Raw genomic sequence first — 13,708 nt, 5'->3', positions numbered from 1 at the left:
ATACGATAATGATGAATCCAGCTTCGATCCATAGTACTACTCTAAAAGCAAAGAATCCACGAAAAAAAAACTAACTTACGTTGAGAACCAAAAAAAATACCATTCATACGTTGAAGGAAAAAAAAACTATCATAGTAAATGTACATGAACACAAATATATATCGTAATGCATATATCATACGTCCAAAATCGACAAACACAACACAAACACGAACACGAACATTTAATATCATACGTAAGACACTACAAGAAAATTGTGTTTTATATACGGATTATTATATACGGATTTGAATCCATATATAATGAAAATGTTACATGATAACGGTTGAAAAACCGTTATTTTCATACTTAATGTTGACATAAAAAACACCCTTTATGACTTAGAAACTAGCTTGAATGGGTTTTATGCTTGTTTTTTCTTGTTTTGGCAGGAATTTAGAGGAATTGGATGAACGAAGTTGAAGTAGCAAGGAGTTGGACTCAGGAAAGGAAGGAAAAGTGCACAAAAGAAGAATCGCAACCACCGCTGAGCGCCAAGCTTGCTGATTAAGTTCTCTATCAGACGCTTAAGCTCAATCGCTGAGGGCTAATTCAAGAATCGCAGCCACCGCTGAGCGGCATTTCCACCGCTGAGTGCCAGAGTCTGTTGTTAAGTGCATTGTTTCACGCTTGGGCGCCATCGCTGAGCGTCACTTTGAGTGTTGCACATACCATTGAGCGCAACTCTACCGCTAAGCGCTGTTTTCTTGAGCTTGGGCCAATTATTTGTATTTCTAATAAACTATATAAGGGTTTAGTCGACCTAGGGTTGATATCTTTGGACAGAAAGAGGCGAAAATACACTCCTTTCACCCCTTGGAGGCGGATTTTGGATGCGGAAGCTCCGATCTTCTACTTTTAGGGTTCTATCTTTCATTCTTTTCATTAAGTATTACCATGTCTATGGTGAACTAAACCTCCATTGTTGATGGGGAAACAATGTAATCCTTTGAAACTCTCATATATTGAATTGATTCTTGATTATATATGCTTTACTTCATTAATTGTTAGGGTTTTTCCTCTATACTCTATGTATGCTTTGTTTAATTCATTCAATTGCATGATCATTGATGTCATCAATATGGACACATATAGGTAAATCTAGAATTGGGGAAATTCTCCCGGAAGCAATATTACCTAGACATAGGAATAGGAGGATCGGTTGCCTTTAAGCTTCCGTGCGAATGTAATGCATGATTAATTGCTAGGGAGACAAGACATTGTGAACTAGTAATTAGGATTAGGCTTTCTTCACCGAGACATCGGGTTTAAGGTAAATTAGAAAGTGGCATTAACATTAATGAAGAAGATGAATTCATAGATACATGAGAGTGGATAGGATAAGTCGGAAACCCCAACAACATCATCATTCTATATTTTACATCATTCATTTTTTCTCTTTCAATCCAATTGATCAACACTTGCATTCATGTTTATTTTCCGCAATCTAAACATGATGATTTCGTTTACAAGTCTAATTTAATCAAGAAATCACATAACTGTTTAGGCCGTGAGTCTCTAGGGAAACGATACTTGGTCTTACCATTTATTATTACTTGATACGATTCGGTACACTTTCCGGAGTGTTAACATTACATACGAATATTATATACGGATTCGTTACATACAAATTTTATATACGAATTTATAATTAATTAATAAATAAATAAAATTAAGTTATTTAGAATGCATACAGAAAAAGTCGGCCAACCCTATTTTTTTCTTCCTCACTCGCGCTGAAACCATTTCTCGTTTGGAAAAAGGGTCGAGCCACTCAGCCTCCTTCAATCCCACCACTAAACCTATTCTTCTTTCTCTTTCACTGCAACCTCTTTCCCCTTTAATGGAGCCTCGGTTCTCTTTCGTTGAGCTTTCGTAGGTCGCGCATTGAAACTCTAATTTTCCCTCATTCGAACCATCATTGTGCGACCTTAGCACCGTGGTTAATTGGTAAGTAATATTTAATTCTGATTGAGCTAAATTTTTGAATTGCAAAAACCATAATCCTCTTTCTCTCTCATCCATTTTCGATTTATGCAATTTCTCGCACGATAAGGTTCTATTATTTCCCCGCAAAGCTATTTTGCACGACTTTCTTTTTTCTACATCTATTTCCTCTTGTTAATCGCCCAAGATTTAAAGCTTTTGTTGCAGTAAAAAATATATACTTTTCGTGCTTGCGTTTTGATTTCCGCGATGGCGTCCAAAGGTCCCAGATCGAAGATTGATCATGAGAGCAGAGCCAAACTACAAAAGGTTAGTTCGCGTGTTCATCTTCTTGGTAGTAGTCTCTCGGTTTTTTAATTTTTTTTTGTTTTTTGTTTGGATAATTATGGCTTTGAATGATACTGCTGTTACTGGTTGAGAAATTAAAAAGAAACTTATTAATAATTATTTAAATAACACTTGTGGTGATTGAAACTGACTACTAAGAAAAAGAACGCTAACAGGAGTTAAACTGCAGTGGAGGTATGGAATGGTGCTTAGATTTTATTTATATGGTAGAAGTAATTATGTTAGTTAAGCTTTACTGTGTTAACATAAGTTGCTGGAGATTTGCCCTTGGCTTTATGGATAAGGATGGATAGTAAACCATGCCATGGTATGGCAAGAGAATGTTCCTATTATGGACATGTAAGGTGTATCAAGAGAAAATTGATCTTAGCTGTTTGATATCATTACATAGATGGTTAAGATTAGTTTTAGGTGAACCAATTTCTATCATAGTGTTTTGTAACTAAAATCCTGGGTAAGCAAGGGACCTTTTTGATATCATTACATATCTATTGGGTTTATGCAAAATATAAAATTAATTCCACAGATTAGCCCAAGGGACCTTTTTAGAACATTTCACACACTTCTACAAACGTGTGTTAAATTTGAGGAAAACTACATGTATGCTAAAGATTAGTGTTTTTTAATTATAATCTTAATGGTTATAAATCTAAATTTTGCTAGGATTTGTATCAAAGCTATACTATCTTTTTTAGTTCATTCAATTTTTATTTTAGTTGGTCTTCTTATTCCACATATTAGTGTTTTTTAATTCTTAATGGGTCTTCTTATTTTTTATAAGTACAATCAAGTACTTTGGTTCTCATATTTTCTCATGTCCCCTTGTCCTTTGAAGAGACATGATGAAATTAATTGAATATTACAGATGATTGAGAAATTTTATTCTTTGCTTGGTTTTAAAGCTAAGGTTGTACGAAACAATTGGGTACAAAGACTTTTTTTTTTCTATTTCAAGATAATTTAATAAAATTACAAAGATTAAAGAAATTGTAAAATAATCCCTTGTTATTAATATTCAAATTTAAAATCACTTTGACACCTTAATCATTACTCTGAGTGTGATGCATTTAAGTAAAAGATTCCCACAACAAATTAAATGTTGAAGGGAGTTGTTTAATGCTTGATTTTTATATTTTTGTTCATGTTTACACTTTTTTAACTAAGAGATGAAACTTAGAGAGCAACAACCCCTATGCTACCAGCCTCTATGCATCCAGATTCCCTACATAGGAAGGGCTCTTAATTTTGAACTAAACTCCAGTTGCTTGAGAAATTTTTCTAATAACCTAGCAACTAGATTCAATTGTTCAACTCTAATGCTTTGTGGAAATGTGTCACCACTAGCCAGGCAGAACATACCGGGCAAGATATGCCCAATGATTACTTATAGGTAAATGCTGAACTAAGTTCTTTTTAAAACTATTTTCTTTTCTCTTTAATATTTGCTTCAATCTGTTTATTTCTTTTTTTTATGGCATTCTTAGTCTTAAAAAATAATTTGTGATATTTTCGTTCCTTTTTTTTATGAAGAGGGTGTTTTGATATATCTGATGTAATACTTTTGCAAGAAGTTTTACTTGACTTCTTTGTCAAGTGAACTTTGTTTTGACTGATGTAACTTGATCCTTTTCAACTTCTTTGTCAAGTGAACTTTGTAGCATTGTTTAATGTTTTAATTAATTATAGCAGTAAACACAAGAATAACTTATTAATCCTTTCAACTTATTTTGTTGCTGCAGGTTTCATTTAATTTGCTTGAGATGTACTTGGAAGCACACTCATGAGCCTCCATGTGGGAAAATGAGCTCTTGGATGTAGGCTACCATCCTCTGTGCATCCAGATTCCCTACACAGTAAGGCTCTTAATTTTGAACCAGGAACTTCAGCCTCACGTTTTGTTTCCTTAGTTGGTATAAGGCTTACTCCTTGCATATTATTTTTGTTAGAAGTGGACTTTAAGCCTAACTCAACCCCACAAAACCGACTTGTAAGGTGAGGTTTGCACCCACTTATAAACTATGAATTGACCTTATCTCTAGTCGATGTGGGACTTCCAACAATTTTCTCTATTAGTTGTGTACTCTTTGTGTTAGATGGCTTACTCCAAGTAACATTTATTTTTATACTTCTTGATACACTTGATAAGGATATTAATTTGTTCTCCATGAGAGTGAGGTAGTATTGTATAGCATTAAATAATTCACTTTCTTCGATAATTTTGTTAACATGAAGAATTCAGTTCTTTATTTGATTTATTTGACCTTAATTTATTTACTTATTAAGAGGTCTTTGTTCCAAGGAATTATGGTAGGATTATTTGCCCAGCCATCGATAATAGTAACTTCCACAATCTCATTCCGAAAAAATTCTAAGCCTGTCACTGAACCTGTTTCTTTCAAAAATTTATTAGTTTTTGTGATTTGATCTTCTGTTGATTTTACACCTTAATTGTAAAGTTCATTTCAATCCAATCCAATGTATTATGAGGTAGAATGCATTGGTTTTTGGCATTTTGAAAGAGTTTAGAAATATTAAAATAAATGATGTAGTATTGAAATGCACACTTAAGATTAAGAACTGATAAAAATATATTCTTGAGGGCTTAACAGATACCTCTCATTATCTTCTACATATATTGAAAAAGCAAGAGTACATGGAACACCAAGAGTCTTCATTAGACCTCTAGGTACAGAACTAGGTACTACTTATTACTGGTCTAGCAGACTAGCCTTAATGATGATATGTAACAGTAATTATTCTAACACTCCCCCTCAAGCTGGAGCATACAGATTGTATGTGCCAGGCTTGGAACAAATGAACTCAATCCGAGGTCCCCTTAATGACTTGGTCAACACATCTGCAAGTTGGTCATTTGATCCAACAAACTCAGTACATATTTCTTTTGACAATAACTTTTCCCGAACAAAATGACAATCAATTTCTATATGTTTAGTTCTCTCGTGAAACACTAGATTTGATGCAATGTGAAGAGCAACTTGGTTATCACAATACATCTTCATACTCTGGATGTCACAGAAGCTAAGCTCTTGAAGGAACTGCTTCACCCATATAAGTTCACATGTTAGTGACGCCATTGCCCTATATTCAGCTTCAACTGTTGATCGAGCCACTACATTCTGTTTCTTACTTTTCCATGAGATAATGTTTCCTCCAAGGAAAACACAATATCCAGTAGTAGATCGTCTATCAATAGGAGAACCTACCCAATTGGCATCACAATATCTTGATACTTGAAGGCTTCCTTTTTCTTCATATAACAGCCCTTGCCCGGGAGCCTTTTCACATACCCTAGAATGCGAATGATAGCATTCCAATGTCCAACACCTGGAGCTTGCATGAAATGACTAACCACTTCAACTACAAAAGATAGATCCGGCCTTGTAATAGAGAGATACATTAGTTTTCTAACTAGCCTCCTATATCTCTCCGGGTCAGAGAATAACTCACCTTCTTCTGCTGTTAATTTTTGATTTGGGTCCATAGGACTGTCAACCGGTCTACAATCAATCATGCCTGTTTCTTGCAAAATAACCAGAGCATACTTCCTTTGGGAGATTACAACTCCATCTTTTGACTAAGCTACTTCAATGCCTAAGAAGTATTTGAGGCTTCCAAGATTCTTGGTTTAGAAATGTCTACACAAGTACTCCTTCAATTGAGATATTCCAGCAGTATCATTTCCTGTAATGACTATATCATCAACATATACTATTAAGTAAACACATTTCCGAGAGACGAATGATAATAAAAGACTGAGTGATCTGCTTCACTGCATTTTAGCCCAAATTTTTGAACAGTGGAGCTGAATTTTCCAAACCAAGCACGTGGTGATTGCTTGAGCCCATATAGAGATCGGTGCAATTTGCAAACCATACCAGACTCCCCCTGAGCAACAAACCCAGGAAGTTGCTCCATATAAACTTCTTCCTCAAGATCACCATGGAGAAAGGCATTTTTTATATCCAATTGATGAAGTGGCCAAAGACGAATGACTACCATTAGGAAGAAAAGACGAATGGTAGTCATCTTGGCCACGGGAGAAAAGGTGTCACAATAATCAAGGCCATAAACCTGAGTGTACCCTTTTACAACTAGCCGGGCAATTAGCCTATCAATATCACCATGAGGGCCGACTTTAACTGCATATACCCATCGACAACCAACAACCTTTTTGCCCGGGGGAAGTGACACAAGCTCCCAAGTATTACTGTGGTCAAGACCATACATTTCTACAATCATGGCTTGTCGCCATCCAGGATGATCAAGTGCTTCTTTCACATTTTTGGGTATAACCACAAAAGACACTGAGGATAAAAGGGAATAAAAGGAGGGCGATAGTTTGTGATAGCTAAGAAAATTATAAATGGGATGAGGGTTTCGAGTGGAACGAGTACCTTTTCTGAGAGCAATGGGCCAACCAGAATCATTTTCACCAGGAGGCATGGCAGGAGGCGGTGAGGGAGAAGAATCTGAAGGAGGAGATGCACCATTTTTTGGAAGAGGACTACCCATCGGGGTACTGTGGCGGAAGATATCAATATGTGGAGAGGAAGGTTCGGGAGGACCTTGAGCATGACTTGGATTGACTGAGACATTGGAGATATTTGACTCAACCATTGGAAGAGGAAGGACCTGTTGGAGGATATGAACATCTTGAACAGATGGGTAGAAGAAAGGTGTTTGTTCAAAGAATGTAACATTGGCAGACATGTAGTACTTCTTGGTTTCAGGGGAGTAACACCGGTGCCCTCTTTGAAGCCTAGAATAGCCTAAAAAGACACATTTGATCGCACGAGCGAAGATCTTGTCTAGCCCCGGAGACATGTCGTGAACAAAACAGACACAACCAAAAACTCGAGGAGGGGTGTGAAAGAGAGGATCATTGGAAAAGAGAATGGAGAAAGGGACTTTATTATTGAGAGAGGAGGAGGGCATCCTATTAATAAGAAAACATGCAGTTAAGATGGAATCCCCCAGTGATGAACAGGAATATGGGCACCAAGCAAAAGGGTACGAGCAGTTTCAACTAAGTGTCTATTTTTTCTTTCGGCTATACCATTTTGCTGGGGTGTATGAGGACAAGTGGACTGATGCAAAATACCATGGGAGCTAAGGATTACAGAAAAAATGGAGGAGAAATAATCTTTAGCATTATCACTTCTTAAGATTTTAATTACTTGACCAAATTGGTTCTTGATTTCATTCAAAAAGGATGTGAAGATGGGTAACAATTCAGAGTTATTTTTCATTAGATAAACCCAGGTACATCTAGAATATTCATCAATAAATGTAACAAAATACCTAAAACGAAAAGAAGAGATGCGACTAGGTCCCCAGACATCAGAATGAATAATAGAAAAACTAGAATTACACATTGATTGTGACCTATTTAGGAAAGATAGATCTAACATGTTTTCCTAGTTGACAAGACTCACATTCTAAAGTCTGAAGACCACTAAGTTCAGGACACATTTTTTTTAACTTTGACAAGTGAGGTTAGCCAAATCGGTCATGTAACACTTTAGGGGGAAGAGCTGCAACACAGGATAAACGTGGACGAGATCCAAAATGGTATAAACCTTCAGCTTGATATCCTTCTCCAATCTGTCTCCCCGAGCCACGCTCCTGTATAACAAAAGATTTTGAATCAAAAGTTATTGAACAATGTAACATTTTGGTTAACTGACTTAAGGAAAGTAAATTGAATGGACAGTTTGGGACAAAAAGAATAGATTTCAGAGTGAGAGAGGGAGACAGGGAGACTTGACCGACTCCCTTTGAACAAGTTTTAGAGCCATTTGCAAGGGTAATGAAAGGGGGTTTTTCTTGGAGGGAAAGGGTTGAGAACAATGAGGTATTACCAAAGATGTGATCAGAAGCACCCGAGTCAATTACCCATGAATTTTGACCTTCCATGGATTGAGAAATGCAAGTTGTGGATGTACTTCGGGATTGAGATGATTGGGCCAAGCTGTTAGACTTTAATCGCAGATACTCTTGATACTCTTCCTCAGTGAACTTGGAGTCGAAACTTGGAGTCGAAACTGGGAGTTTCAGCCTTAGAGATATTGGCGGTTAGAGATATTGGCGGTTTTTGAAGGAAAACCATGCAAAGAGTAGCAATTTTCTTGAGTGTGACCCACCCTCTTACAGTAAGTGCACTATGGACGTCCCCGACCTCCACATCCTCCTCCTCTAGTGCCACGTCTTCCTCTTCCTCGCGTGGCAACCATGACAGATGGTTCCATTGTTTCATGAGCTTCCTGAGATTAAGGCACTAGAACTCGAAGAAGACGTGTGGTCAAGGCTTCCAAGGAAGGGACCTCATGACTTCTCAGAAGTTGATCTCTGATATGATTCAAATGTGGATGTAAAGCACGGAGGATCATCACCATATAATACTTGTCAAGCTTCTTCTTGATGTCTTCCAAAGATTCCACTTCCAAGAGCATTCACAACACTTCCACAACTACTTGGGCTTCAGTCATGAAGGAGACCATATCATGGTCTGTCATTTTGAGACATAAGCACGGAGAATCATCACCATATAATACTTGTCAAGCTTCTTCTTGATGTCTTCTAAAGATTCCACTTCCAAGAGCATTCACAACTCTTCCACAACTGCTTGGGCTTCAGTCATGAAGGAGACCATATCATGGTCTGTCATTTTGAGACATGCAAGTTTGTTTGTTGTATCATAAAGACGTTGAATATCATTAGCATAAATGCTTTGAGCTTTCTTCCAAAAAGAGTGACATGTTTTGAAGGCTCTAAGAGATATCAAAAGTCGGGGTTCCACAGATTGCCACAATAGGGAACACAATTGGAAATCTGCTTGTTTCCATTATTCAGCCTTTCAGAAGGTACTTGGCTTCCATCCTGCTCAAGGCGGTCATAATGTCCTTGACCGAGGAACCACATTTTGAGACATAAGCACGGAGAATCATCACCATATAATACTTGTCAAGCTTCTTCTTGATGTCTTCTAAAGATTCCACTTCCAAGAGCATTCACAACTCTTCCACAACTGCTTGGGCTTCAGTCATGAAGGAGACCATATCATGGTCTGTCATTTTGAGACATGCAAGTTTGTTTGTTGTATCATAAAGACGTTGAATATCATTAGCATAAATGCTTTGAGCTTTCTTCCAAAAAGAGTGACATGTTTTGAAGGCTCTAAGAGATATCAAAAGTCGGGGTTCCACAGATTGCCACAATAGGGAACACAATTGGAAATCTGCTTGTTTCCATTATTCAGCCTTTCAGAAGGTACTTGGCTTCCATCCTGCTCAAGGCGGTCATAATGTCCTTGACCGAGGAACCACATTTCCACGGCAGCAGACCAAGACAGATAATTCTTTTCGTTTAGCTTTCCGGAAATAATGGAGGCACTTCTAGAGAAAGAAAGAACACTTCCAGACGTCATTCTTGACAAAAATACGAGAAAGAAAAAATGCGGCAGTGAGGAACCAAAAAACCGAGAGGGTTTCTTAGGGTTTTCTTCAAGGGGGAGTGTTAGAACAAAGAAAGGAGGCTTAGGCGACAACTATGGAGGTGTCGCGGTGACCTTCCAACGGGCAGAGGGCGACGCGTGAACAATACGCGCCTGTTCGCAGCGCACAAAGAAGCGGCGCGTGACGGAGCATGGAGGAGAATCGGACTCCGGCACCGGTGGGGTTGGTCATCGCGTGAAGAGACGAACCAGATCCAGTGGTTGCCGGACAAAACAGTGACGGCGGACGGTGGTGGACAGCGGCGGACAGATGTGAGATGGCAGAGAACCAAGTTGAAGAGCTTTAAACTGCAGTTGACAGCTGCAGGTAGTGACAAGACAACCGCGGACAACAGCAAAGAGCACCGAACAGATGCGAACGACAATGACAATGCTGGTAGACAACCCAGGACAGAAACCAGAGCAAGTATCCTGCTCTGATACCAACTTGAGATTAAAAAGTGATAAAAATATATTCTTGAGGGCTTAACAGATACCTCTCATTATCTTCTATATATATTGAAAAAGCAAGAGTACATGGCACACCAAGAGTCTACACTAGACCTCTAGATACAGAACTAGGTACTACTCATTACTGGTCTAGCAGACTAGCCTTAATGATGATATGTAACAATAATTATTCTAACATGCACAAATTAATTCTCCATCAAATAACACATCCCATGTAATTCACAACATAATTCAAATTTTAAGTTAAAGATAATATTTTAAGAAAATATACCATAGGTGACAAAGTCCTGGTTAATACATAAAAATAGATGTTAGTTCATAATAATCTTACGAAAAAAGACTTTTTTTTCATTCCTTTTGCTTTTTAATTTCAATCTAATTATCACAATGTTGTGTTGGATTGGTAGATGAACACTCTTAATATAGATAATTTATATCAATATTATAGAACTTTGAGTTTTTTAAGTACTTTGTGATCTCAATTAACTCTCAAAAGCCTTTCTCCATTTTAGCTGTCCAACTTGTATCCTCTGAATGACATTATCAATTTACCCATCTTTCTTGGAGTATTATTTTTTATTTGAATGTCTTAACGAGTTCTACCTATAATATTTTCATTTTAAAGCTTTGTTGGACTTTTATTATATAAGGAGTAACAAGTATGATATATCTCCAGAGCTTGCTTTGTCATGGAGAAAGGTGCAAGCAGGAAACAGAGAAGGAAAGAAAAAGTGCAAGAGGTATGAAATTAAACATTTATTTTTCTGAAAACTTAAAACTAATAAAAAGGATTGTTTCCATAAGGCTATGTTATTGTTTAACATGCAGTATTTATTTATTTAACATAGGTTGAGTCAATAATAAGTAACATAAATATCTATAGTTTTATAATGACGAGGTGTACTATTTTCATAGGGCTTTGCTATTCCTTGATCAGCCACTAATAAAACGTAGGTTGTATAATCTATTTTAATCCCACTTGTGCTTCTTTCTGGAACTATGTAAAAGTTACCCATTTTAGGGTGATGAAGCATAGCAATTACAAATGTTTATACCTTAAATGTTTTATTTTATCTGCCATGTGTTTAGATCTATTTGAAATATTATACATTAAGACAAATAGATCTATTTGAAATATTATTTAACTAGTTTTTTTTCCAATGACCAATAATCGAAGTCTACTATAGTTATGTCATTTCTTATCCCCTCCCTTTGTTTTCAGATTCCATCAAGCATGAAGAAGGTCTTCCTTTGTGTTCTTATCCCCTCCCTTTGTTTTGTGCAACATTTACAGAGCTAGCAACAATTGTTTCAGAATTTCTTTCTTAATAGAGCTTGATTATATTTTAGGTGTAAATTGTAGTTTAGTTAATATTAAACTCTATATTGTACAAGGGTCGGTTTTTTTTGAACTCTATTTATAGAGTCTTTCAATAAAAATTTTATGTTTTAATTATTTGTTTTAAGCATAATTATATATTATAAATTCTTTACATTTGTTGAAAGTTGAAACTAATAGCAATAACCTTATATAATATTGTAATTGTAAGTTTCTTTGTTTGTTTTAAAGCTTTCTATTTTTTTACAAATAAAATTATTTTTTTTCTCTATTGTATGTTACATACGGATTTAGCCGTATGTAAAAAAATTATTTTTTTAATATATTACATACACGGATTTATTCATATATAACTTATATACGGATATATCCGTATATAACTTATATACAGATAAATCTGTATATAACATAGCTACGACAGTTTTATATATAGATTTTTGCCCGTATCTAAGTCGTATGTAACTAAGTGTTATATACGAATTTTGGGCCTTATATACGGATTTTGGCTGTATGTAATTCAATTTTTTCTTGTAGTGAGAAATATTGAAGGAAAAAAAAAACAAACTTCAAATGGTGCCCTGGAGAAGATGGTGAAGTTCGCTGACCACGTACGAAAAAGAGCCTAAAGATAAACGAAAATCAATCGATCAACCCACATGAAAAAGAAAATAAATGAGTACCAAATGATATTAGAAAGACATAAACAACTTAAAAATAACCTTCTTTCTTTATCGCACTCGTCCTCTAAGAAGCAAGTTCAAGCACAAATGGAAGCGCGAAGAAACAGTGATTGTGCTATGTTTTTACATTCAATAAAAAAGATTCCACGTTGAATACAATTTAAATTGGACGTTATATTTAAATAAAATGTCGAGTCGCAAACCATTCAACGTTTTATGCATGCCTTTCTGTTATTCTTTTTCTCTTAAATTACAAAGTTTACGTCGAATTTTATGGGGCTAAGACGTTGATCACAGTTGAAAAACTTTTATTTTCATGCTTAAAATTGATACTAAAAGCAACCTTTAACACTTAGAAACTAGCTTGGAATCATGCTTTTGCTTATATTTTTGGAAATAAGAGAGTTGGACAGGTTTATGCTTGATTTTAGTGTTTTATGCAGATTTTGAGGTGAATTTGATGAAAGAAGTGAAGTAGGACAGGGTTGGAATCAGAAAAGGACACAAAAAGTGCAAAAGGTGAAGCCGCAAGTACCACTCAGCACCATTTTACCGCTGAGCGACATTACTTAACACTCGTTGGCACCATTGAGGGGTGAAAGTGCAACTGAGGGGAAGAATTCAACACACGCACTTACCGCTGAGCAGTATTTTACCACTGAGCACCATTATTTTGGGCTTGGGCCTACTTTTCTGTAATTTTTAGAATAGTATATAAGCTTTAGGTCGTCCTAGGGTTTGTATCTTTGGCGGGAGAAGACGCAAAACACATTTTTCACCCCTTGGGGGTAGAATTGTAGATGGTGACGGCTCTCCTCTTCTCTTTCTAGGGTTTTTCTATCTCTTCCATTCTTTCATTATTGTTCATCTAGTTTCACCATGAATATGGTGAACTAAACTTTGTATTGTTGTTGGGGAATCAATGAAATCTTTTGAAGCTCTCATATATGGAATTTTGTGTTTAAACATCATATTTATGATACATGCTTTCTTTCATCATTAGTTAGGGTTTTTGTTCTTTGCTCAAAGCATGCATTGTTTAACTCATTCGATGTCATGATTATTGGTTTTACTGATATGGACAAATACGGTAAAATCTAGATCCGGGGAAACTCTCCCAACAGTAGTATAAACCTAGACATAGGAATATGATGGTTGGTTGCCGTTAAGCTACCGTTCACTATAATGCATGATTAATTGATAGGGAGACAAGACATTGTAAACTAGTGATTATGATTAGGCTTTCTTCGCTGAGACATGGGGTTTAAGGTAAATTAGAGAGTGGCATTAACATTGATGAAAAGAATGATGAATTCCTAAATATATGAGAGTGGATAAGATGAAATTGATTATCCCAACAACATACTCATC

At 36.3% G+C, this 13,708-nt stretch overlaps 1 long non-coding RNA gene across 2 annotated transcripts; it reads left to right on the top strand.

Annotated features, from left to right (window-relative positions):
* Window positions 1-1,781: 1,781 nt before the first annotated feature.
* Window positions 1,782-11,031, top strand: LOC128197449 (uncharacterized). Of its 2 annotated transcripts, XR_008250055.1 has the most exons (4): window positions 1,782-1,989; window positions 2,182-2,295; window positions 4,074-4,187; window positions 10,995-11,031. It is a non-coding gene; the product is annotated as an uncharacterized LOC128197449 (long non-coding RNA). The 2 variants fall into 2 exon arrangements; XR_008250054.1 differs by lacking the exon at window positions 10,995-11,031 and having other exon boundaries at window positions 4,074-4,428.
* The last annotated feature ends 2,677 nt before the right edge of the window (window positions 11,032-13,708 follow it).

Source organism: Vigna angularis, chromosome 6 (genome assembly GCF_016808095.1).
Source record: "Vigna angularis cultivar LongXiaoDou No.4 chromosome 6, ASM1680809v1, whole genome shotgun sequence".
Taxonomy (NCBI): Eukaryota; Viridiplantae; Streptophyta; class Magnoliopsida; order Fabales; family Fabaceae; genus Vigna; species Vigna angularis.
The sequence above is the reverse complement of the archived record's forward strand: the minus strand, read 5'-3'. Positions and strand labels throughout refer to the sequence as shown.